General features: G+C 41.5%; 1 protein-coding gene across 5 annotated transcripts in view; it reads right to left on the reverse strand.

Moving 5' to 3' along the window:
- Nucleotides 1-23,773, reverse strand: part of Hivep2 (HIVEP zinc finger 2) — a 197,219-nt gene that overhangs the window by 137,090 nt on the left and 36,356 nt on the right. For 3 of the 5 annotated variants that reach the window (XM_055627705.1, XM_055627703.1, XM_055627706.1), the window contains exon 2: nt 18,147-18,221. The exons of 1 other annotated variant lie outside the window; for it this stretch is intronic. The gene's annotated coding sequence lies outside the window, so the exon portion shown is untranslated. Of the gene's footprint in view, nt 1-18,146; nt 18,225-23,773 lie in introns of all 5 variants that reach the window. One more of the 5 variants, XM_055627704.1, reaches the window with a different exon arrangement.

The raw sequence follows: 23,773 nt of genomic DNA on the forward strand, positions 1-23,773 counted from the left end.
TGCCCTCTTCATGGAACAGAATAAAGCAAAAGAGCTATGAACAAAATACTTCCAGGACAGTCTCTTCACCCCACACATCTTTCTCAGGGTGCTAGAGTCTGGGATTATCTCCTAATTTGGTTCCTAGGAGGCAAACCATCAAGAAAGTTGTTGCAGTGATGTTCCATTAAGAGAAAATGCCCTTATTTGGGAAGGGGGAAATAACAAATTTGGGAAGCAAAAATCAGTAATTTCTTTTCATAATGAAAATCATCTTAAAAGACCAGAAAACTAGTTCTACCTAAATGAGTAAATGTTATAATTGCATTACAGTAAAAAAAAAAAAAAAAAAGTGGTTTAATTTTGTCTGTCACTTAAAGAAACCAAAATCCTCACTAGAAAGACTGCTATCCACAGAGGCAGCCCAGAGAGATCCACCTCATGTGTGACCGCCCCCTGCTAGAGCCCTGCCTTCCTTCGTGGGTGCCCCAGGAAGCTGAGAAGTAGCAGGAGGAAATGATAAAGACAGGAAGATATGATAAAAGGAAAGAAGTGGTGGGCAAAGAGACAGACAAACCACTTGGGAGCAAGAACATACAGCTGCTTGGATACTGGGGCCGATTGCTCTACAGTTTAGTAATCTTACACACATGTGAAAGAAAAAAAAGTGGAGAAGGAAGCCAAAAAAAAAAACAAAAACTGTGTGTTAGCTATAATTCATTTCCACCCATATCCAAAATGCACAGCTCTCCTTTCCATAGCTGTCAAAATAAGGTGCAAGTTAAAAAAAAAAAAAAAAAAAAAAAAGAAGAATCAGTGCCAGATGGACAGCCATGTATCACCAGACTAAACCCAACACTAAATTCTTATCACTGTGCCTGCTAACCATCGTAAAACTTAACGCCTCTACTCCTAGTCACGATGAAAATAATCCAGTTGCTCATGGATCAATCCAGAGGATGGAAAAGCAGCCCCTTAACTAATTAAAAAGAGTCCTATGCTGACTTATCCCAGAGTTAACACCCGGGCCGCAGCCGCAGCAGGGTTCTAACTATCCACTTGTCTCAAGTCCCGGAAATGCACCTTTCACCACAGGCAGCCTCGGAGGAGAGCTGAGGAAGTAGCTGAGCCAGGGGTGCTGCTGTTCACAAAAGGAATTCCCCTCCCTTCCCTCTTTCTCCCTCCCCTTTCTTCTCCTGTCCCTCCCCCGTTGTCACTGGTGAATAATATCCCTCACTACCTGCCTTGACCAACACCGTGAGGCCCTGTCTTCAGGCATGCAGGGAATTTAACAGCCTGGAAATTCCTCTTGTCCATTCGCTGAGGTCACAGATGAGCTAAACAACAGCCGTGGTTCCCATCAATCATAAGTCACTGGCTGGAGAATGTATGGAAGGGGACCTGATGTAAGCGAGTCACCAGAGAAAATACCCACTGATGACGCATATCCAGGCATAAAAATAGTCAAAGGGCCCTCAAAGGGATTATTCAACAGCCTACATTTAGACTTTCTCAAGACAGACCTGAAGTCAATGTGCCACCGTAAGTGGCTGAAGTGCTGAGGTTTCAGTTGAACAGACACAGGAGTAGCTGCTTTAAATATGCTCCCACCATAACAAGCTGTTTAGTAAATGTTAGCATAACTTTATAAGCTAAGACAGTGTCAACCAGCCCATTTCATGAAATGCCACATAAGCTTTAATTCTACTCATAGCCTTCAAAGGACACTTCCCGTTTATTATACGCATGGCCCCAAACATTATACTCAGCCAGTCCAGAGATATATAGTCACAGCTGCTTTCTAAAGCAATGTCAGAAAAACAACACAAACTGCAGTTTTGCATCTTCTGTCTTTCGAAAACACGCTTTAAAGTGGAATAAAAACTTAATTACAAGGTGCACCAAAGAAACTGACATTCTGCCCACTGTCTTTGCGGTTATAATTTTTCAGAAGTGGTTGTATCATTTATAGAGATAATTATGGTGTGTGTTGCATACACCTGCTACATGTAGAATATTATGTACTAATTAAGACTAGGCATCATCACTGTTCAACAAATGGGCGCATGAATGAAGATATGCAAAGATCTTAACCAAGCAAGTGGCAAGACAACAATGGAGACAGAAAGCCTGGACTGTTAGGTTATTTTCTTATTATTATTTTATGAGGAGGAAAATAATGTTTGCATGTGTCACAGTTTTAATAATTTAAGTCATCTGTTCTATTTCCCTCCTACTCAAGCATGCACAGCTTGCTATCCGGCAGAATGGGAACCTCGGAGAACTTTCAGATCAGCAAAGCCTGGATTTTGACATATTTTCTATTTGAATATCTAAAAATGTTCCCATCCATGTTTTCTTTAAGCAAATGTGTCGCCATGGTGAACAATGAAGGAAACTGGCTATAGCAAAACCTAAAATTCAGTCTCAGTATTTGAACTCCTCCCCTGCTTGCTATGTCCTTCTTATTAGCCTTAATTGCCAATTCTCTCAGAAAAATGGACAGATTTCTGTTGCTACCATGCAAATTATCAGCCATTGAGTACGGGTCTGTAATGGAGTTTATCTCTGGTTCCTAATGTTACTGACTGTCCTTCCCACACATAGCAAAAAGCTCTTAGCAACAAGGCTGTCACTTCGACAGCATATTCTGGGCTTTCATTTAGAAGGATCTGACTTCTCTGGAACAGCAAAGGTGACATCTTCCTTACTGGTAAGCTTGCCACACTTTCCTCAAGTATGATAGCAAGGCTATAAATACAGGTGAAAATTATTTTTAGTTCAAAGATTTCACAGAGTGCTTGAATTTCTCTCCTCTGCATACGTGTCAACAGTATGTGGCCTAGTTTTCAGAATCTAAACAGAAATGTTCGCTGGTGCCCCCTAGTTGGGTATCCCTAAGCAATGTTGAAGAAGCAGGTGCACTCCATCATCATTTCATTCATCCATAGCTCAGTGCTCTATCAAACAGCTCAAGCACTACCAACTAATTACATGATGTGAGGCCAAGGAGCAAACTAACTACAGGGTGGATCTCCTTTCACAAAATGCCATTGTTTGTTTCTTATAATAAACAAAAAAATTAAGAAATATCAAAAAATAATCAAAGGAGGCATATCCCCCTTTTCAAAATGAGAATATTCTATAAATTAATGACTCAGAAACCAAAATTATGTCACTAGTTTTACACAAGCTCTTGCCTTTTAAATAATAAGCTAAAGTACTCAGAAATAACCAGGCTTGACCGCACTTCATAAACATGATAGACTCATAAACTGAGTCATGACAAGTCTACCAATGGCAAGTTCCTCAGAAGCCTTGTTTCCAATCACATAGACATTGCAGCTGTCAATCCAGGGAGCAAGACTGAGTCCCATGAGTTATTTCCATCATCATTCCTGGTTTTAGTAATTCCATATCCATTATGGAAATAAACTTAGTACCAGCAAAACATTTCATTCCTGTTAGAAAAGAGAACTTGCCTACCCTAGATTAGAGACTACACTAGCAGGATGGGTTTTATGTGCCATCACTTCATGCACTATGTATCGACATTAAGAGCTTAAAGAAAACACAGCTGGAGCTGCGGAGGTGATTTGGTGGTTTAGAGCACTCTCCCAGATGGCCCAAGTTTGATTACCAGGACCTACCTGGCAGTTCACAACTGTCCATAACTCCAGTTTCAAAAGATCAGGCACCCTTTTCTGACTTCTAAGGGCACCAGGAACACAAGTAATGCACAGACATACATACAGGCATACATACATACAATCCTACACATAAAATAATAAATAAATAAGTCTTCAGCTGTGCATGGAGGTATGTACCTTCAACCCCAGTACTCAGGAGGCAGAGGAAGGAGGTTCTCTGTGAGTCTGAGGCCAGCCCAGTCTACATAGTGAGCTCCAGGCCAGGCAGGGCTACACAGAAAGACTCTGTCTCAAAATAAAAATTAGTAAATATATATATATATAAAACAAAGTATAGCTTAAACGTTTTAAATATCAATTTAGCATTTAAAAAGCAATTGAATTTATCTTTTGAAACAAATTAAAAATAACTGAAATTGTTAGCTCTGTAAGCTAAAATCAGATTATCTAACTATCTGTATAGAACTCAAGGCAAGGAAGGAGGCTTAAACTTGCATAGCACAGAAGCAACAGAAGGGAATAAATCCTTCTCTCTCTTTTTCTTTTTCTTTTTTTTTTTTTTTTTTTTGTTGGGGTTTTTTTTTTTTTTTTTTTTTTTTTTTTTTTTTTTTTTTTTTTTTTTGGTTTTGTTTTTTGAGACACAATTTCTCTGTGTGATTTCCTGGCTGTCCTGGACTCGCTTTGCAGACCAGGCTGGTCTCAAACTCAGAGATCCACCTGCCTCTGCTTCCCGAGTGCTGGGATTAAAGGCGTGTGCCACTATGCCCGGCTGAATAAGTCCTTCTTGAGAAGCCATATTTAAGTTCATGTTGGAGTGGTTAGCAGAGGTAGGACATGAGTAGAACACAGTTCTGAGTGCCTCTGAGGAGGAGTTTCCAGAGACAATTGGCTTTTGGGAGGGGATCTGTCTTGATAGTGGATGACATCATTTGATAAGCTGAGGGTCCAGATGGAACAAATGAGAAAACCTGCTGGTAGTTACTCCTCCCTCCACTTCCTAGTCCCCATGATGTCAGTTCCTTTATTCTGCCACACCTTCCGTGCAATGAAGGACCAAAACCCTCTGATTTGGAACAAAATTAATTTCTCCTCCTTCAGAAGATTCCTCTTGATATTGGTCACCACAACAAAAGGCTAGTTATAGTCCTATATATCAGTGATGGAAAATTATTACAAAATCGTTTTAGATGTTTTAACTATATCAGAAAATGGAAAAAATATGTTCTAGTTTAACGCTTAACCAAAGACAGACATCAATTTATACCACAGGTTATTTGTTCCTGCCGGCCTCAGGACCTGAGTGAAATTTTGTTTTGAGTGTTTTTTAATTTTATCCTTGAAATATTTTATTATTTAACAGCAGCCTTTTTAACATGGCAAATATGATTGCTTACTGAACATTTTATGGGCTGAATTCAATTACATTACTGTCTTTTTTCCAACCTGAAATATACCTATTAAAACATACACACACACACACACACACACACACACACACACACACTCATGAATGAATGAATGCAAGTGGGCACACATACCCTCCCACCCACACACGCACACACACACACTTACACACACACACACAGAGAAACACACACACCCTTCCCCACATATTTCACTTCCTGTGATAAGGCCCAACATTCCAGTGGCAAAAGTGAACAGTGAGAGTTACCTCATCGCAGCCTGAACCCTCACACTTAATCACCACACAAGTCAATCTAATCAAGTTTCCTCTCCCTTTTGTCTATCTTCTCTCTAACTCCATAGCAGTGACCTCAGTTTTAGCTTTCACTGTTTCTCTCTGGGTGAACACAGCAATTATCCTTAAGTCCTCCCAAACCACGCTGTACAGAAGCAAGAGTGAGTGGCTTAATGTATCACAAATCTGACTATGGTGCTTCCACCGAACTCCTCAGTGCAACGAGAAAGACAGCGCAGCAGATAAAGGTGTTGCCAACAACCCTGAGGACCCGAGTTCAATCTCTAGTCCCCCCATGGTGAAAAGAGAGAACAGACTCCTGAAGACTGTCTTTTGACCTCCTCCACACAAAGGCTGCAGCACCCAAACAGGCATCAAACACACACATAAACAAAATAGAAACTACTTTGTAAAGGCCTGTCAGTGGTTCTGGGTTGTCACATATTGAGTTTTGGGTCAGTAATCACGCCCGCTGTTGTAATTATTAACTCTTAGATCTGAACTGCCTGTTTGCTTTAGAACTTCCTGATGTCAGAAGCTATTGTAACTCGCTGGTTTCCCTCCAGCCTCCAGCACAGTATAACACATTTGTGGAACTGATGTTGATGGAATGACAGGGCTCTGAACTGACATTATAACTCTTCATATGGCCCCACCACAAATTATTATATAGGATTCCTGGTTGGCTATTTAGTCAACCTGACACCTCAGAGAAAATGCCTCCATAAGACTGGCCTATATGTATGTAAGCCTGTGGGACATGCTCTTAATCAGTAGCTAATGTGGGAGGGACCAAGCCCCCTCCCCCCCTGTAGGCGGGTGGCCCTCCAGTGTAAAGGAAGCAGCTAAGCAAACCATTAAGCAGCTGTCTCCACGGTCCTGCTCAGTTCCTGCGGTGACTTCTCTGACGACCTGTGCAATGGATCTGTAAAGAAACTGACCCTCTCCTCCCCAGCTTGCCTTGAATCATGCTGTTCTGATCACAGCAATAGAAAGCTAACTATGACGTTATGCAATACTATAACCCCTGGAAATCTTGATCTACAAAGCAGAGTGAGGGTAAAATGTGATCATAAGTTATGCAACTACCATAATAGCTGACGAATATAGAGAATGTGCTTAATACAGGGATGCAATGACTGTGTCTACAATATAAGCATGCAATAGAAGAATTCCTTTTCTTCTGTCTTTCTTTTCTCCTCCTCTTCCTTCTTTTTCTTCTTCTTTCTCTTCCTCTTTTTCTTTTTGAGACAGGGTCTGTCTATTTAGTCCCAGCTATCCTAGAATTCACTACGTAGACCAGGCTGGCTTTGAGCTCAGAGATTTGCCTGCCTCTGCCTCTTGAGTGCTACAATATTAGAGGTGTGCACCACGATTACCAGCCACAGAATTCTTACCTCCCATATACAAACATACATGTTTATCAGACATCAGCACAACAGTATATGCCTATAGACCTATGATGTCTATAGAAACCGCCTGGTATGACTATGGAACTGAATTTCACATTTTACATTACAGCCCCAGGGCACTGTGAAGCTACCACTCTGGCACAAGTGGAGCCCCATTATGTCCCTGGAACTCCCCCTATTCACCAAATCAGACATGTTCACAAGCATTCAAGTGCCAGTGTCCCTCAGGATGTGTTTCTTCACTGACTTTTCAATGTTGCCCCTTGTGTTAGCAAAATCAGACAGTTTGGCTCTAAAAGGGCCAGCAAGAACTCTGCACAGCATCAGAGAGTCATGTGACAGAGCTCCAGCTCAACTCCTCCCAATGAGTTCTTTAAAAACTGTATTTTTACGAAGTTAATACAGTCTCTTGCTTTAGATGACTACATATTAAGGCCCTTGCTCTGCCCACTGTCTAAGGCTGGAAATTCACTGAGGCTCTTGGTCCCTGGCATGATGGGGTGCCCATGTTGGACTGGATGAGACTGTGAACAGAGGAGATGGACCAACATGAGATGGACACACAGACTACAGCAGCAAGAAGACAGAAAGCAGGAGGATACCTCAGCTCTGAGGTTCCTAGCTCAGCTCTGCTTTCTGTAGGAAAGAAACATTTGACCTCCCATCTGTCAGAAACTACTACTTTAATTACAACTCCTGACTCTTCTATAATAATGATTAAGTGAGATAAATGAGACACATAAAGATTAATGCAAATGGTATAACTGAGAGTCATAAAATAGCATTTAAGTCCCCAGCCCCGTGTTATTATCGAGAACAATGTACTGCAAATAGGCAGAGCATCATGCATATCTCTTTCCAATCTGAGCACATGTCTGCAGGGAAAGTTCAGGCTTAAAATTATTTTAAGGGTGGTTATACTTCCATTTGTAAACTCTGGTAAAAGGACACATGGGTTCATTATACTCATTACCTGCAGTGTAACATCTTTGTCTGTCACCAATGCAAGACAATGTTTAAATCGGCTCTTTTGTATATGATCTACCTCCTTAGTTACACCACAGGTACTATAAGGACAAGGATTGCCAGCCTTGACAGTATTTGAACAGTAGTAACAGTTCACTTTTGTTCTATGATTTTTAACTCATGAATTACTTTCCCCTTTATCGATAACATCACCTACAGGACAACTCCAAGACTGGCTGAGATTTTTATCATCTCCATCCTTCAGGGAAGACTGATAGTTTCCGTCTACTAAGCCATCAGGTTAACTGTCCTGAGCTTATAGCTCTTATCTCTACACTACAGAAACGGCCTGGTGATTCATGATTCTAAAAAAGAACCCAGATTTCATTTTTTTGTCCTCCTAATTAGAGACTGTGTGATACACCAATCTCATCATATACATGTGCATTTATGCATAATTAATAACACATTAAATTAGTGGTTTTGAGAAGTGTTCTCAGCCACACTCTGTAATACCTTAGGAAGCAGGTGTGCCGTGTAGTGCAATTCCCATCAGTAGGTAAGAGTCGGTGCTCAGAGAGATCTTGACTCTTGCCTGTATTTTCCCGACAGAGAGAAATGATCTCTGCACTGGGGCTGCATGTTCAGATCTACTCCAGCCAGCTGGATGACTTCGAGGTAGGCCACCGCCCACTCCGGTCCTCACCTTCCTTCTACATAGAAGGACTCAGTGACTCAGAGACGCACCTACCCATTCAAATTCCATCCTTTGCAACTTGTCGATAGGCAGCATCCTTGAGACAAGGCCCTAGAGGGTAAATCCCTTGCTGGGTCTTTGTTTCATGCCATGCACTGTAATGGCTCTTATGACACCTCCCTGTTGCTCCACAACTGAAAAACTGGACCTACTTAAGGAGTTCATTCTGTTTGTTTGTTTGGTTGGTTGGTTGGTTGGTCTTCATGGAATGTTAGAGCATACTTATTTCTTTGATCTCTTGGCTATATCCAGTCAGTGAAACCATTTCTCTGGAAGAAAGGCCATGAGAAGCAGGTTCTGGGGCCAGGGACAAGGCTGCATCCTCATGTGACCTCTTCTCCCTGCCTACCACACTCTCCCCTTGAGCATAGGTGACATTTGTTTTCATGGGCTTTGATCGTTCTCATTTGTTTTCACTGAAATAATACAAAACCCCAGATTATAGAAAAGAATGGTTCTTATGCTCAGGTCCTAGAACAAGGCTGCAATTAAAGCAAGTTAAGTAACCCACTCAGGACATCTTCCACACTGAAGGAGGAGGCAAGTCCAGAGAAAGACAAGTCCAGTGGAGGAGCCTGGCAAATGGTGGGGATATAGGAGTGCAAATCAACACACAGTGCCTCAGCTGGCACAAAGAATGCTCTCTGTCATTCCTACAGTGGAGACTGAACATGAGCAACCTGACCCCCTGAAGAGTCTTTGGAGCCTGGCAGTAACTTGAGCTGCTCTGTGTTATTTTTGCTGATGGCTTGTGGTTCTTAAAGGGACTGTGTTCTGAGTACACATATGTGGACATCGGATGCAAAATAATGACAAGACAGATGGCATAAGCCTATCCTCATTAAAGACAGTGCATAAAAGCAAAGAGCAGATGAATGTGAGGTAAAGAGTGAATATCCTAACACCCTCTCAAAGGGATCAATTATCCATCTTGCAGGGACTCATCACTGTTTTAAAATGTGAAAATAATAAATAACAAGGAATTCTATTGACTTAAAATGTAAACAGATGGCAGGCTATGCCCAAGGCTTTGTCCTCAGTGCAAGTCTACCACTCAAACAGGGAGTCAGGGGCAGAGATTAGAACTGAAAATGCTGCCAGGACTGGCTCTATGGTTTTCATGAAAAGGTATAATTATTGCATTGTAACAAAAGAGCAGAGTTCAGTGAAAGTTCATTAACACACTCAAAAGCTGCACGGCATGGCCATTACACACATGAATTTACAGCCGCCATAGTTACCTACATAAGACCAGTAAAAGCTCAAGTCAGGTAAAAATTCCAGCATAGGGTAAGGAGGGGCTTCCCAGGCTCCACCCCTACCTGAGCAGCTGTGCTGGGGGTTTGTCAGGGGAGAGATTTGTTTCACTTTGTTTTGTCAGCCTCACACAGAGTGGAATCACGTGGGAAGAGGATCCTAAGTTACAGACTTGCCTCCATTATCTGGCAACACATGGTAGAGGATGTGGTGGTGGGGGGGGGGGGTCTTGGTTGATGATTGATGGGAGAAGGCCCAGCCCACTGTTGGAGGTGACACCTCTGGGCAAGAAGGCCTGAGTTATATAAGAAAGTAAGCTGAGCAAGGCAAAAAGCAATGTTCCTCCACAGTCTGTGCTTCATCTCCCCCAAGTGCCAACCTTGAGCACCTGCCCTGACTTCCCTCAGTGATGAACTGTGACCTGGAAGTTGAAAATAAACAATCCTTTCTTCCTCAAGTTGGCCCTTGTCCTGTCTGATCCCAGCAACAGAAAGCTGAGGACCACAGGATCTCCTGGCAGGTGAAGACTGGGGGAGCTAGACTGACTATTCTTTGGGAGATGGCCACTGTCCATCCCCCAGTGAGTCTCTACACACGTTTGCACACCAGGACACTGATCGGGCTCAGCGGCTTGTTTTCTGTTAAGAGTATACTAAGCTGGGATGAAGATGTGTTAGAAGGCCTGGGATGGGTTAGAGGGAGGGAGTGGGTATGGGTATGATTAAGATACATTGTATACATGCATGACATTTTCAAATAATAAATTTTAAATACTATTTAAAAAGAAAAAGGGTAGGGCATCCGACGAGTGCAGCTCTCATCCACTACTCAACAAAAAGAATGCTGATTCTAACAGCAAATACACAGTTGAACAACCAACTCCTGTTAACAAGCAGTCCTCCATCATCCTCCCCACAAGCCTATACTGACGGGGAGGAGCAGGAATAATCCAGGAGTACAGGAAATGAGATCACATCACAAATACCAAGGATTGCAAACCTGTTGGTGGGCTTGCCCAAGTTGGTGCTACAGACTGAAATTCAGTGGGAATCACTGGCACCAGAGGGCATCTATGACTTTAGGAGATCCAATGAGATCAATATGGAACTGGAGCCTGGCACAGAATCCCCTCAGTAAAAGTGTTGCTGATACCTGGGCTCTCCTTCTTCCTACTCAGCAGGTGTGGGATTCAGTCTGCCTTGAAATCTGACAATGTGGAAGCATGAGAAAGAAGCTACTTGTTGAGACTTTACAGTATCATCTCTGACACTCAGAACTTTATCAGGCAAGTTACTGAGTCTCCTTTGGCAGTGAGAAAACTGAAGCTCAGAGGTGTTGGTAAATTGTGACCAGTAAAGAGAAAACCAGGGGGAATCTCAGCTCAGGTCTGACTTCAAAAGCCTGAGTTGTCAACTACTTCCTGTCAAGTGAAGAACAAAGAGGAAGGGCTTGGGGAGCTGCAGAATGACCTCAAGCCCAATTCTGTTCTGCACCAGTTAACTGTGTCCTTAACTCAGCCCACCAACCTTTCCAATCTCTAGTCTACCTTCCAGACTTTTTTTTTTGTCTAATTTCTGCAGGTAGTTAACCATCCATTATCAGACCAGAGGTTACTCTACAAAGAATATGGTTCCTAGTAATCCTACTACAATTAGATTATTATAAGTATTCATTGTCTAGCCATCAATCTTCACCAACGCAAAGAGAAGATCATGGAAATCATGCCAAGCTGCACAAATGCACAGCATCTTATAGTTCATAAAGCATCTTTACAAATGCTTGTTGATTTAACCTTCCTGACAACTCAGCAAGGTGGCACCTGGCCGGTTTCTCAGGCGAGGAAATCAGCTCTATATTAAATCAGTTACATACAATTCAGATAACCGGTACTAGCATCATCCCTTAAATGGCAGATTATCTGATATCATACCTGTCTACTCTGTCCATTTTTTTGCCCATAACTCTGGGCAGTGCAGCAGTATCTTTCTGGAGTAATACATTATATTCAGTGATATGTCGAGATGAAGTGTGTTACCAGCCTCCTCTGACCTTAATGTCTTTCACCTGTGATAAAAATCTATTTTGAATTAGCTTCCTGGCTATTTCTCAGCATAGCAGAAGTATTACCCAAAGAAGACAGACCACCCCAAATAGGATACCATCCCAAAGCTTGAGCATTCCAGATAGCAGAAGCCATGTCTTAAGCATAACTTTACAGCACAGAGCACATTATATGCACGAAAGAATTAAGTGGCCATGATTTTAACTAAAGAAAGCTCAGAAGAATTGTAACTTAACAAAATTCTTGAATAGTCTGTTTAAAATTGCATGTGCTCTTAACAGAGGATATGACAATATAAGCTATGTTTCAGGGTAACATTCATTGAGTAACCACAGTGTAGTTTGTACTATTCCAAGTATTTCATTCTTACATATCTCAGGAACAATTCCGGTAGGCATTGTTACTTCTCTAATTTTACAGAGGAGAAAAGTATGTCAAGTTAAGTTCTCCCGGAGTATAGCTGGTAAGTACTAGGGTAGTCGTTTGAGCTCTAGACATGACAGCATTCGGAATAAATGCTGTAACCATCCTACTGCCCTATCCCCATTGACTGAATGTCACACATTGCCTTCACACCTCACTGAATCTTCACAGCTACCCAGAAGCAGACCTGAACTCCTATTGATGGTGGCCTGGATCATTCACAATTCAACAGTTGCATATAAAACAATCCAATTTAAGTATTTACAACTATCTTATTCTATGACCAAAAGCAGAACATGGAGCACATTCATACTGTAACAATTTAGAAAGTTGTTGAAAAAAATAAAATGTAAAGTCAAATTTTAATTTAATAATTAAAAGTTTGACTTTATAGCCATTTTGCCTTGTCGTTGGCAGTACTTTGTTTTCCTCCTGTACAATCTTACAGCCTTTGGATTATTTTTTATTTGTTGCCTTAAAATCATTTTAAGTCCATCTAGCATCCATTGAAATTTCCATTTTACAAAGAACTATAAAGGGAAATTTCTAAGGTCTTAAATTCTTAATTCTTTTATTACCCTCCTCAATCTTATTACTCCTTTGTCTTCTCTCATTTTCCTTTCTTGTTATTTAATGTGTTCCTTGGCCAAAATGCCACTGGCTACTGGTACCCAACCTTACAGCTTTCTTCCAAAACACCATGGTCCACAGTTGGCTTCTCAAATTTGTGTAACAAGACAAACCTACATCATTGACAGGGCCAAGATCCCAGATCTATATTTTCAGAGAGCTTGGCTGTAACTGTAATAGCACAAGTTCTGTCCCTAAGATCAAAGCACAGTGGCCATTCCAGGATTCTGAATCTTTTCTTTAAAATTCTTAACTGTCCCTCTCCAAGCACTCCCCATTGACAGCATTTATAAATAGGTTCACATCTATGTAAAGCGTTTCCTGACTCCCACTGTCTAGTATCTCACTCCTTCTATGCATAGCCAGTCACTCAAAATCCTAAACTTCAAGAGGATGTAAGGCATAGCTGCTGCTCTGCTATAATTCCAGTTCTTGGCAGGCCCTCAATATTTCTGTTGTTTAATAGTGGTGCTTCGAGAGGAAGAAAGACCAATAGGAAAAGTGACAAATACTTCAGCGGGCTCATTATAAAAATAGAGCAAGCAATAGCAAAAACATATGTGAAAAGGTGTCAACTTCATAAACCATACAAAGAAAAAGAAAATCTCCAACACTAGACCTCTGTATAATCATCAGATGGCCAGAAGTACAGCATAGGACTGGAACAACTGAATCCCATATGCATTGCTGAAGAGAGAATAAACCGACACAGCCCTTTTAAACAGGCAAGTGGAAGAAGCTACTAGAATTGATATACACATGTCCTTGATGCAGTAACTCCACCTCTAGGCTACATCCTACAGATGTGTATTATGGTGTCCAGAGAAGTACTGTTCATTACACAAAGACCCCAAATTCATGGATGGTAAAATGGCTAAATGACATTCATGCAATGGAATTAAATACTGCCATTGGAATGAATGGCTGGTATATACAATATGAATTAATCTCTTTAACATGTATTGAGTTGCACAAAAAAAGCAAAGCATATGATTTCATAGCTATCAATTACCAAATCAGGCAGAACTAAGAGAGGCAGTATGGAAAGTCAGAATATAGCTGCCTCTGGGTTTTGCAGAGACTAAGGGGCAAGAGAGTACCCTTAGAATGCTGAGAACATTCTAGATCTTGGTAGAACTGATGATCAATTTGTCTTTGTTTTATTATGCGTTCACACACACACACCTAGGTTTGATTTGTCCACATCCTCTCTTTAGAACTCCTTGGTTCCAGTGCTGCCCTGCACAACAGACATTGCGATCCTATGGCCGGAGACTAAATCTGTACCCTCTTCCACACAACCACTCTCAACAAATACTTCTGAGGGATTAAGACCACAGTATTCGTGCCCCTGGCCAGTTCTGCTCTCTTTCATTGTCTTGATTGTGAAGTCTGTGTTTCCAGCCTTTCTACTAGGCTTCAGATGTACCTGGAGACACTGTGTTAATAATAGTCCACTCTTGGAGGAAGAACTAGCTTTGTGTCCAGAAATTCATATAAATTGTCACTTTCACCTCTCACGAGCAGCCTGCAACTCAGGATCACCCCACTTTAGAGAGCAGAAAACTGAGGTACCATAACAGACCGTTTCAGCACACAGTAAACAGCTGCAGAAGCAAAGTGGAAAATCAGGTCATTTGTAATGCGAAGCTACTCTTTCCACAGACCGTGAGACCACAGGTTCACCAAATGTAATGTGGGCCATTGTCTCCTCAACAGCCTGCCTGTCTTCCTTGTCCTCAGCAGTCTCCTCACTGCCCTTCCCTGTCCCCCAGGCTGCAGTCATGGGGCAACCTCCTCTCCCCTGCTCTTCACACTGACTCAGCTCAGTCAAGAAGTGCTTCTCCTAAGCCTGATGATCCATCCTGTATGTGTTATTCTTGACACCATACCATCAGCCCAGGCCTTACGCTCTACCTTTCTTTAGATGAAGACTGTAATGGCCTGCATGCCATATCTCCCAAATCCCAAATTCAGACACTACGGGCGTCCTCTGATTTGTGTTCTTGTGATGTTTATACAGGGTCTCTACAAAATGCAAATCTGAGCACATCTCTCTTTCTTAACCCCTGGGACAGAGGTCACATCCACCATTATGGCATACCCAGATGGACAGAGTCACAGCCATGCTCTCCCTCAAGGCCCTTTCCTTGTGACTCCATTCCTCTTCTATCCACCCTGCAATCCAGCCATGTGCACATAAGCTGCTTGCCCCGGGAAGTGCCTTGCTGTCTCCCTGCCTCAGCAGCACTCGTATGCCAGTGCTCGGTGCCCCAAGAATGCCCTCCTCCTGCTATCTACCAGGTTCCCACCCATCCCGCAAAATGTAACTCAAGCACTTGCACCCCTGTCAAAGCCCTCAAGTAAAGCTACGACATAGCTTTCATAACACAGCTTGGTTTAGTGGATGTTTCAAACCTCTTGTTGCCCATTTCATAATGCATTATGGGTTGTTGTGTTTTGGTTTGGTTTGGTTTGGTTTGTTTGTTTACTAGTCTCTGTAGCATGCAGCTCTCACTTACAGTACATCAGGTCTTGGGGTAGGTATATATTTGTTTTTGTTTTTGTTTTTTGTTTTTTTTTGTTTTTTTTTTTTTGGATGCCTCAGAGAGCACACAACAGCTAACCAAAAGGTCTTGAACAAATGAATAATTGAAATCAATTACATATGCAAATATAGGCTGTTATAGCAAATTTCTTTTTATCCTTATTTATTTGTATATGTATTGTACACATGTTCATGTATCTATGCACATGTGTTTACACACATGGAGAGGCCATAGCTTGATGCTTCCTCTATTGCTTTCCACCTTACTTTTTGAGGCAGGGTCTGTCATTGAACCCAGAGCTCACAATCAGCAAGACTAGTTGGCCATTGAGATTCAGGCATCCCTTCCCCAGTGCTAGGATTACAAATATGCCACTATGCCTGGCTTTTCCTTCTTTTCATATGTATGTACATGTACTAGGCATGTTTGTATGTATGCATGAATGTTCACATGTGTGTGGGTGCAGGTCCGTGTGTGGTTGAAGCTGTATGGGATCACTCAGCCAAACCTCAGGCCCTCCCATAAGGCAGCTGGCAGAAACCCATTGTTTCTGCATTCCAGGCACACTCTACATTTCACCTACATTTCTACATTTCTGGAGAACTCTACAAACTGAGGCCTGTCTGCATTCCTCGTCTCTTTTTAAAGTAAGTCCAACAAGAATGTTCACAAGAGAAGCAACGCTGATTCACAATTCTCTTTGTGAATCTGAGACCAAGCTCCTTCAAGTATGATGTGAAAACATTTGGCTCCTGCACAAGTATCCTCAGCATACACTCTCACCCCTGTCAGCCTCTCTTCAGCTCCTTCTACTCCTGGCAATGCAAGATTCTGGCCAGAGATTAAAATTGAGGAGTGTAAAGATTAAAGATCCAGTTATGGCTGGAAGCAGTGGTACACACTCCTAGCATTTGGGATGCTGAGGCAGGAGGATTTCAAAGATTTCAAATTCCAGTCCAACTGGAGCTACAAAGCATGACTGTCATGGGGGGAGGGTGACTTATATAAAGTAGGATATCTTTTTATCCCTAACCTCTGAACCTAGTGAAGATGATAACCAATATCTAAGTACAAGTTTTCCATGGCACAAAAGTAGCCCGACTTGTTAAAGTTTATTGTCAAAGAAGCTAGGAAAGAGCAAACTACCCCTCCTCTCTCCTGGACTAGAGAAAGCAGAACAAAGGGTGCTCTGAACTAGGGCTGGAATGTGGACAGATAAACAGTGATGGAGAAAGGAAGCAAAGGCAGCTGGGACTTCCAGGGGATGGGGTGGCTGGGAAAAGCAATGAGAGAAGTGGCATCTGAGTTCCATGAGGGGCCAGGAGAACACCGGCAGTTACGCTCAGTTCACCACTCTGCACACTTGGCATTTTAGTGAAAGGCAGCAGATCATAGTACATGCATCTACCCACAAGGAGGAGGTCACACACAGTGGTCAGGAGTGCCTAGGTTTACAAAGCTCCACTCAACAGTGTTCTTTAGAGGGACATTGGAAATCAGCACCCCAACACTCCCCAAGACACCCAGAAAAGCAGAGTGTGGCAGCACAGCAGCGAAGCGCAGTCGTACTGCAGCAGCATGAGCGACAGAGGACAGGGGCCAGGCCCACAGATGTGGGAGACCCGAATGGGCATCGATGGCCTCCTGTCAGACCTGAGCACCGCACAAACACACACACACAGCAAAGCACACTCACACCACACACACCATACACATACCACACACCACACCACACAACAAACACTACACAAAACACACACCACACACACTATGCACACACCACACACATACTACAAACATTACACACACATACCAAACGCACAACACACACAGCACACACATATACACATTACATACACCACACACACACACCAGACATCCACAATACACAAGTATAACATACACACACATATACACCACAACCACATATACAAACCACCCGTACATACACCAGACACACTACACAACATACATACATACACACACACACACACACACACACACACACACCTCAGCAGAGCAGAGTCCACAGCTTTCACTCCCACACACCTAGTCCCAGCATCATGCTTTGGGTGCATCTGTGCACACATCCTGTCTGACAGACAGTTGCCATGCAGCTGAAACCTTGTAGGGTCTTTCATACCTTGACAGCAGAGGTGTGAGGCACCATGGGAATGAGTGTACTCGCATGTCAGATTTCCTTTGGATTTCGTGTTTCTTAACTTCAGAGCATCACTGCCACAAATGCAGCTGGTGTGAACTATCTGGTTTTTCTAACGTCTGTGTGTCAATACCTGAGCACATACGTGGTGCATGAGCTTCCCTCAGCCCTGCTCCTTCTAGAAGATGTTTATTACAATACAGCATCCAGGGAAGTTTGTGAGAGACGAAAGCATAAATAAATCCACAGTCAATAAGTGTACTGAGATACATATCACACATCTCATAACCAGCAGTTGTGATCTCAGGCATGATAAACCTAAATATTATTTATATTACAATGACTTTTCAAGTAGGTTTCAAGTATCAAAATCATGTCTAGAATACATTTTCAAATATACATACAAATCTGCAAGTTCTTTGTGGACCTTGTTTCAAAGCTCAGCTACTATCCAGCGGTTTGGGAGCAAAGTAACAAAATCTGAGAGAGGGATTTCCTTGCACAAACAGAATCTCTACCACCCCTCCGTTTTAGGCTTAGCATCTTGACTTCTGCAAAAACAAGCTCAAAGAACTCAGGAAAGCAAGTTTGGGTTTCCTACCTGGACATCTGCTTCTGGTCCTAGTCACAACTTCTCATAATCTTGAGTCTCAATTTCTCAGGTAAATTCACCAATCTGCTGACAAGAAGTTTCATATTATAATTCCTCCATCTACAGTGCATACATTCAAATGTGACTGTGAAAACAATCTACAGATTTGGATTATGAGAGCATAAACATGCAGAGGAAGGAGAAGCAGCAGGTAGGTTACACCTGCTGTGCCAGGCTAGTGCTCAACAAAATGAAAAAACAAACAAACAAAAAAAAAAACCTTTAAGTCAGAAAATAACTTATGATGCTAGGTATGGTGGTGCAAGCTTTTAATCCCAGTGCTTGGGAGGCAGAGGCAGGGGGATCTCTGTGAGTTCAAGGCCAGTCTGAACTACATACAGAGTTCTAGAGCAGCCAGAGACACGGGCGAACCCTTGTTTGAAAGAAACAGAGAAGAAAAAGCTGAGGGGAAGGAAAGGACAGACAGGGAAGGCGGGAGGGAGAGAGAAAAATAGAAGAGGAAAAGGAAATGCTTAAGAGTAGTAAGATAAATGGCGATGGCGTTGGATGATAACCCAAAGAATAAAATAGACACCCATAAGTCCAGATTGAGATCAATCAACCAATAAAATATGCTGAGAAATTCCCCACCTCTGTACAAACACCTCAGGAGAGAAAACATAATTTTTACCCAGTGAAGCACAGAGCTCAGGAGAAAAGATGTGGTAACATTATAGTGAAAAAACCTGGCAGCCTCAGTCTCAACCAAGTAACCAAGGCTGGTGCTACCAGGGCACAGGCATGAGGAAGTGATATCCCCTAAGAAAACATAGTATCCCACACCCAAACTCATGACTTTAGTCCACCATACTCCTAGCCAATGTTCTTCAAAACGGTCAGTCCTCTGCAAACTGAATGGAGTGCATCATGGCATACAGTTATACTATCATATATCATACTATGAATGAGTACCTAGTTACTACTGGATAAATTTTTAGGCAAACCAAACTCTTGAAGAGTGTTCATCGGTCACCCAAATCAACACTACTATTTTCTTTTTCTTTTCTTTCTTTGGTTCTTTCTATTTGTAAGTAGTGTGTAATTGTACATGTGTACATATGTGTGCTCACCCATGCATGTACTTATGAAACTCAGAAATCTATTGGGTGTCTTAATCCCCCTTTCTCCCTCTTTCTCTCCACTTAAAACTTTTTCAAGAAAGGGTCTTTCAATGAACCTTGCATTCAGTGTTTCAACTAGAATGGCAGGCCAGGGAGCCCCAGGGATGCAGCTGTCTCCACCCTACCAGATCAGGGGTTATAGGTTCATGTCTCCATGCCCAGCATTTATATTAATGCTAGTGATTTGAACTCATGATCTCACACTTGGCAGCCGTCACTCCACTCAGTGAGCCAACTCCCCAGCCTTAGGCTGCCCTTTCTCAATGGTGACGTGGTGGATATTGTGCCATGGCGAGCTTTTTATTACATTTTAATGCCTCCAAATCACCCCAGAATAACAGTCAACCTTTACACACCAGGTTTTGTTGGTGTGGTTGGTTGGTTTTCTCACCACACTAGTGACAATGCACCTGAAGCTGCAGGATTTGGCATCTATTCTAACAGATACCACCCTGCCAACAGTACAATGAGTCAAGACTTTCTGAGCACCCTAGCTGAAACTCCACACTGTTTGAAAACAGGCGCTCCCATCTGGTGGCTAAGCATCAGCAATAGAACACACAAGACAGTCAGGAAACTGATTAATAAAATAATAAATATGTGCTATAAAACAAGATGTCAGCAATGAGAACACAAAAGCTTGAACATCTAACTGCTAAGCAGCCAAAGTTACACAGAACTTTTAATGATCCCTTCATGAGAGCAGTAAAGAATCAGGTCTTTCCCCAATGGCTTTCTTTTATAATACATAATTTAAAAGACTGTGCAGGATGTCGCCCAGACACAGGACTTAAAACTTTGGAATATTAGCCACTATACGCCAGCATATTAAGGATGCGCCAAACAATAATTTGAAAATATATTTCCTTCAGGCCAGACAGCATAGTTTCTACAAATCTGTGCTTGTGCGTCTACTCTCATCCATCAACGATAACGATGCTCACAGGCTCAGGAGCTTTCTTGCCAAGAGTGAATTCAAGAAACCTGAAGTAAAGCACATATCCTCTGGGAAACAGTGTCCACAAAAAGACTTGACTTTATGAAGTCCCCAGCCAGGACTGCTGAATCAAGGGGTTCCCAGCATCCATTCACTGATTCTGATACTGACTTCAAAACTTGCTAGAAAGTGCAGAAGCACTGTGGCAGGAACTATTTTGGACTGCATTTTAAGAGTTTTATCACTTTCAATGCCTTCTTAGAGGCATGACACTCATCTTCTATAGATTTCTCTCTCCAACTGTTTTACTGAAACAAAACTAAATTAAAAAAAAAAAACACTAATGCTAATGAATATCACAGCAGCAATTTGAAATCTGGAAGACCTGTTCCATGGGAAGGGGCCTAAAAGTCATCAACCATTTTGCTGTGTAAGGAAGCAGACAGAATGCCTGCCTGCAGCTACACATAACAATAAGGCAAGCTCAATCACTGGGGGCTGCAAACAAATACGGGCCGTTCTATCAGGATGACACTTGACTTCCTAACAGTTTTTAGACTTACAAACTCTGAATTTCAACTAGTATTTGACAAGTAGCCACACATGATGGAGAAAATTAAATAAACAAAATGGAGACATACTTTCCCCTTTCTGTTTCCAGCTGCTGAAGTAATCACCTTCAATATACTCTCACCCATCCCTATAAGAGTCATTTCCAGAAAACTCCATAACTAACATTTTGAAAAAAGCTGGCCAGGAAAAGGGTTGCAATGTCATATATGCTTTCCTTTATAATATGTAGTCCCCTAGAAACATGAATAATAGAACAAACCTTAAAAAGACAAAGAAAGCACATGAGAAATACAGTAGATGAATGTGACTGTTTAATTTCACATATTATATTCACACAAAAAGTTAATTTTCTATCAGTGTAGAAATCTATGGATTTTAGTTCATATATTTCTTCCAAATGAAAATAAGGCAATCCAGTGACAATGGGTCCATGGTCAGAGTCTAAAACGAACAGCCCTTTCTCACCCAAGAAAAAGAGAATGTAAGAAATCAGAACTTTACTCTCAAGTTTCCATTCCAGGAAAGCCTCAACCATCGCTGTAACACTCTGTAGGGTGTTTTACTATCTCCATCCTCAAGTTGTGCTCAGCCTGAGTGTTTCAGAGATGGTATCCAGCCCCTTGGTACTGTGCTTCATCAGTTAAGCCACCACAGGTAACCCATGCTGTCCTCTCCTTGGATCTTGGTGAACAGCAGGGTGTGTGACACATGCACCGTAAGCATGACTCCTTGTCCTTCATGGCTGGATCAACTAAGCTATACATATAGCTGGTTTTGCTTGCTGGTTTATAATATTCTTAATACAGATCATCTTTCAAAATTACTTAGAGAAAAGCAACCTTCCATTACCTTTCAGAATGTTGCCTCTCCCATATGAAAGACTGGAGCGTATATTGAACTCTCATCCCCAAGTCACAGCTGTGGGATATACTGTTCAGCTGTCAACAAGCTAAATAGTTATCAGATATCTTGGGTTATTTTAATGCAATTGTTTAAAAGTCAGTTGAACCAATTAAAAACAAAATGTTAAAGAGCATTATAAATTCTAGGAGCACTTCATATTGATACAATAGAATCTGAACCTCAGAAGTAGCATCATAAATGGGAAAAGTATACAAAATGAATACTCCCTTATTTACCAGTCATATTCACTGTACATACAAAGGGAGGGTTCTACTGTTTGTCTTTCCGAGGCAGGCTCTCCCTATAGCTCAGACTGCTCAGAAACTTGCCCTCTATAGTGCTGACAGCAACATTCATCCCCTTACCTGGTGTAGAAAGTCTTGACCACAGTTTTCGTCTACCACCCAAACTCTCACTCAATAACTTTGCATTTAATTTGTAAATATACTGTTGACTAGCATCCCTGGATAGTAAAATCATGATTAGTGCCAATGAATAGCATGGGCATCCTTGATTCTGACAGTAAATGCCTTTATGACTGTTTCCAGGACATTGAAAACACTTATGAAAAGCTAGCCCCAGATTTCCCAAATAACAAGTTAACACTGTAAAAACCTGTGAATAACAACAACAACAACAAAAAAGACAACCCACCATACTACTAGTAAAACTAAGTTCAAATAATAAGAATTAATATTTAGGGGCCCTTAAGATGGCTCAGGGGGTAAAGTATTATCACCTCCATTTGATCCCTAGAGCCCTTATGGTGAAAGGAGAGAGCCAACTCCCACAAGTTCTCCTCTGCCCTTCACACATGTACTATAGTGTGTGTGTGTGTGTGAGAGAGAGAGAGAGAGAGAGAGAGAGAGAGAGAGAGAACATGAATGTGCATGCTCACATACATACACATAATCAGTAAATTATGTAAAGAATTGTAAGGAACATTTTAATGAACAGAATTCACAGAAACTTCTTCAAAATTAAGTGAGGACTAAATTAGAAAATGCATATAACTAAGAAAGAGCAATTACTTGCTTTTTAAATGTAAAACAAAACAATAACTTTGATACAATTTTGATAAAAATGGGGAAATACTTGAAAACAAAACAGATTGTGTATATTTAAAAAAATGCCAAGTGTCTCACAAATAAACCCTTGGGGAAAGTCATTCAGAAATGAGACATTTTTAAAAGTTTTGAATGATGTATTCAATCACAGTGTGTCCATTAAAATTAATGAAAATTAAGAAAAAGAAAATGTTTTCAACAGCAGGACAGAAACTAAGGGTAATAATTGACTATTTCAAAGGTACTTATGTGAGCAAAAGCTAGCATGTAGAAAGAAATCCTTAAATCAAATTGACACATGGCAGATCACTTCTGTATCCCACAATACTGCTACTGAGATAAATTATGAACTTGGCCAGAACAACTTTCAGTAATCTGTTAGGCTTCAAAATAAAATCTCCAAAGTGTATCAATCTGCTAATTCCATAAAACCATGAGTATTCCATTTGAGAATTCATCAATGACAAGATCTCTAAGCAAAACTTGAATCTGCATGAAATGAGACTGAATGGTCCCCCAGCACAGCCATCCTTTTCAAGCCACTCAGCCACAGCCATTTTTTAGAGATTACAGGAGAATGTGATGTTAAAGACTGCTCATTTTATCTTTTTGCCACTTCCATTATTTCCATGGGAGGTCATATAAACCACCAAATCACACTGTTTGAATACAGGCAGTTCTCAACTTACAAACACCTGATGAAAACCAAAAATAAAACCAGCTGCTGCTAACATTATCAGAGGCCTTGCTATTACTCCTGGGGACAATCAGCTGTCATGCAGAAATTGTAAACCTTTGCAGAGAGGTTAACAGAAGAAAGATAGAAATAATAAAGGCAGGACCAAAAAGGAAAACCACACTGAACAGGTGCCTCATCTCAGCACTACACAATAAACTGGATGGATGGGTGGGAGGATGGATGGGTAGATGGATGGATGGATGGATGGATGGATGGATGGATGGATGGATGGATGG

Source organism: Psammomys obesus, unplaced genomic scaffold (genome assembly GCF_907164565.1).
Source record: "Psammomys obesus unplaced genomic scaffold, mPsaObe1.curated_primary_1811, whole genome shotgun sequence".
Lineage (NCBI taxonomy): Eukaryota > Metazoa > Chordata > Mammalia > Rodentia > Muridae > Psammomys > Psammomys obesus.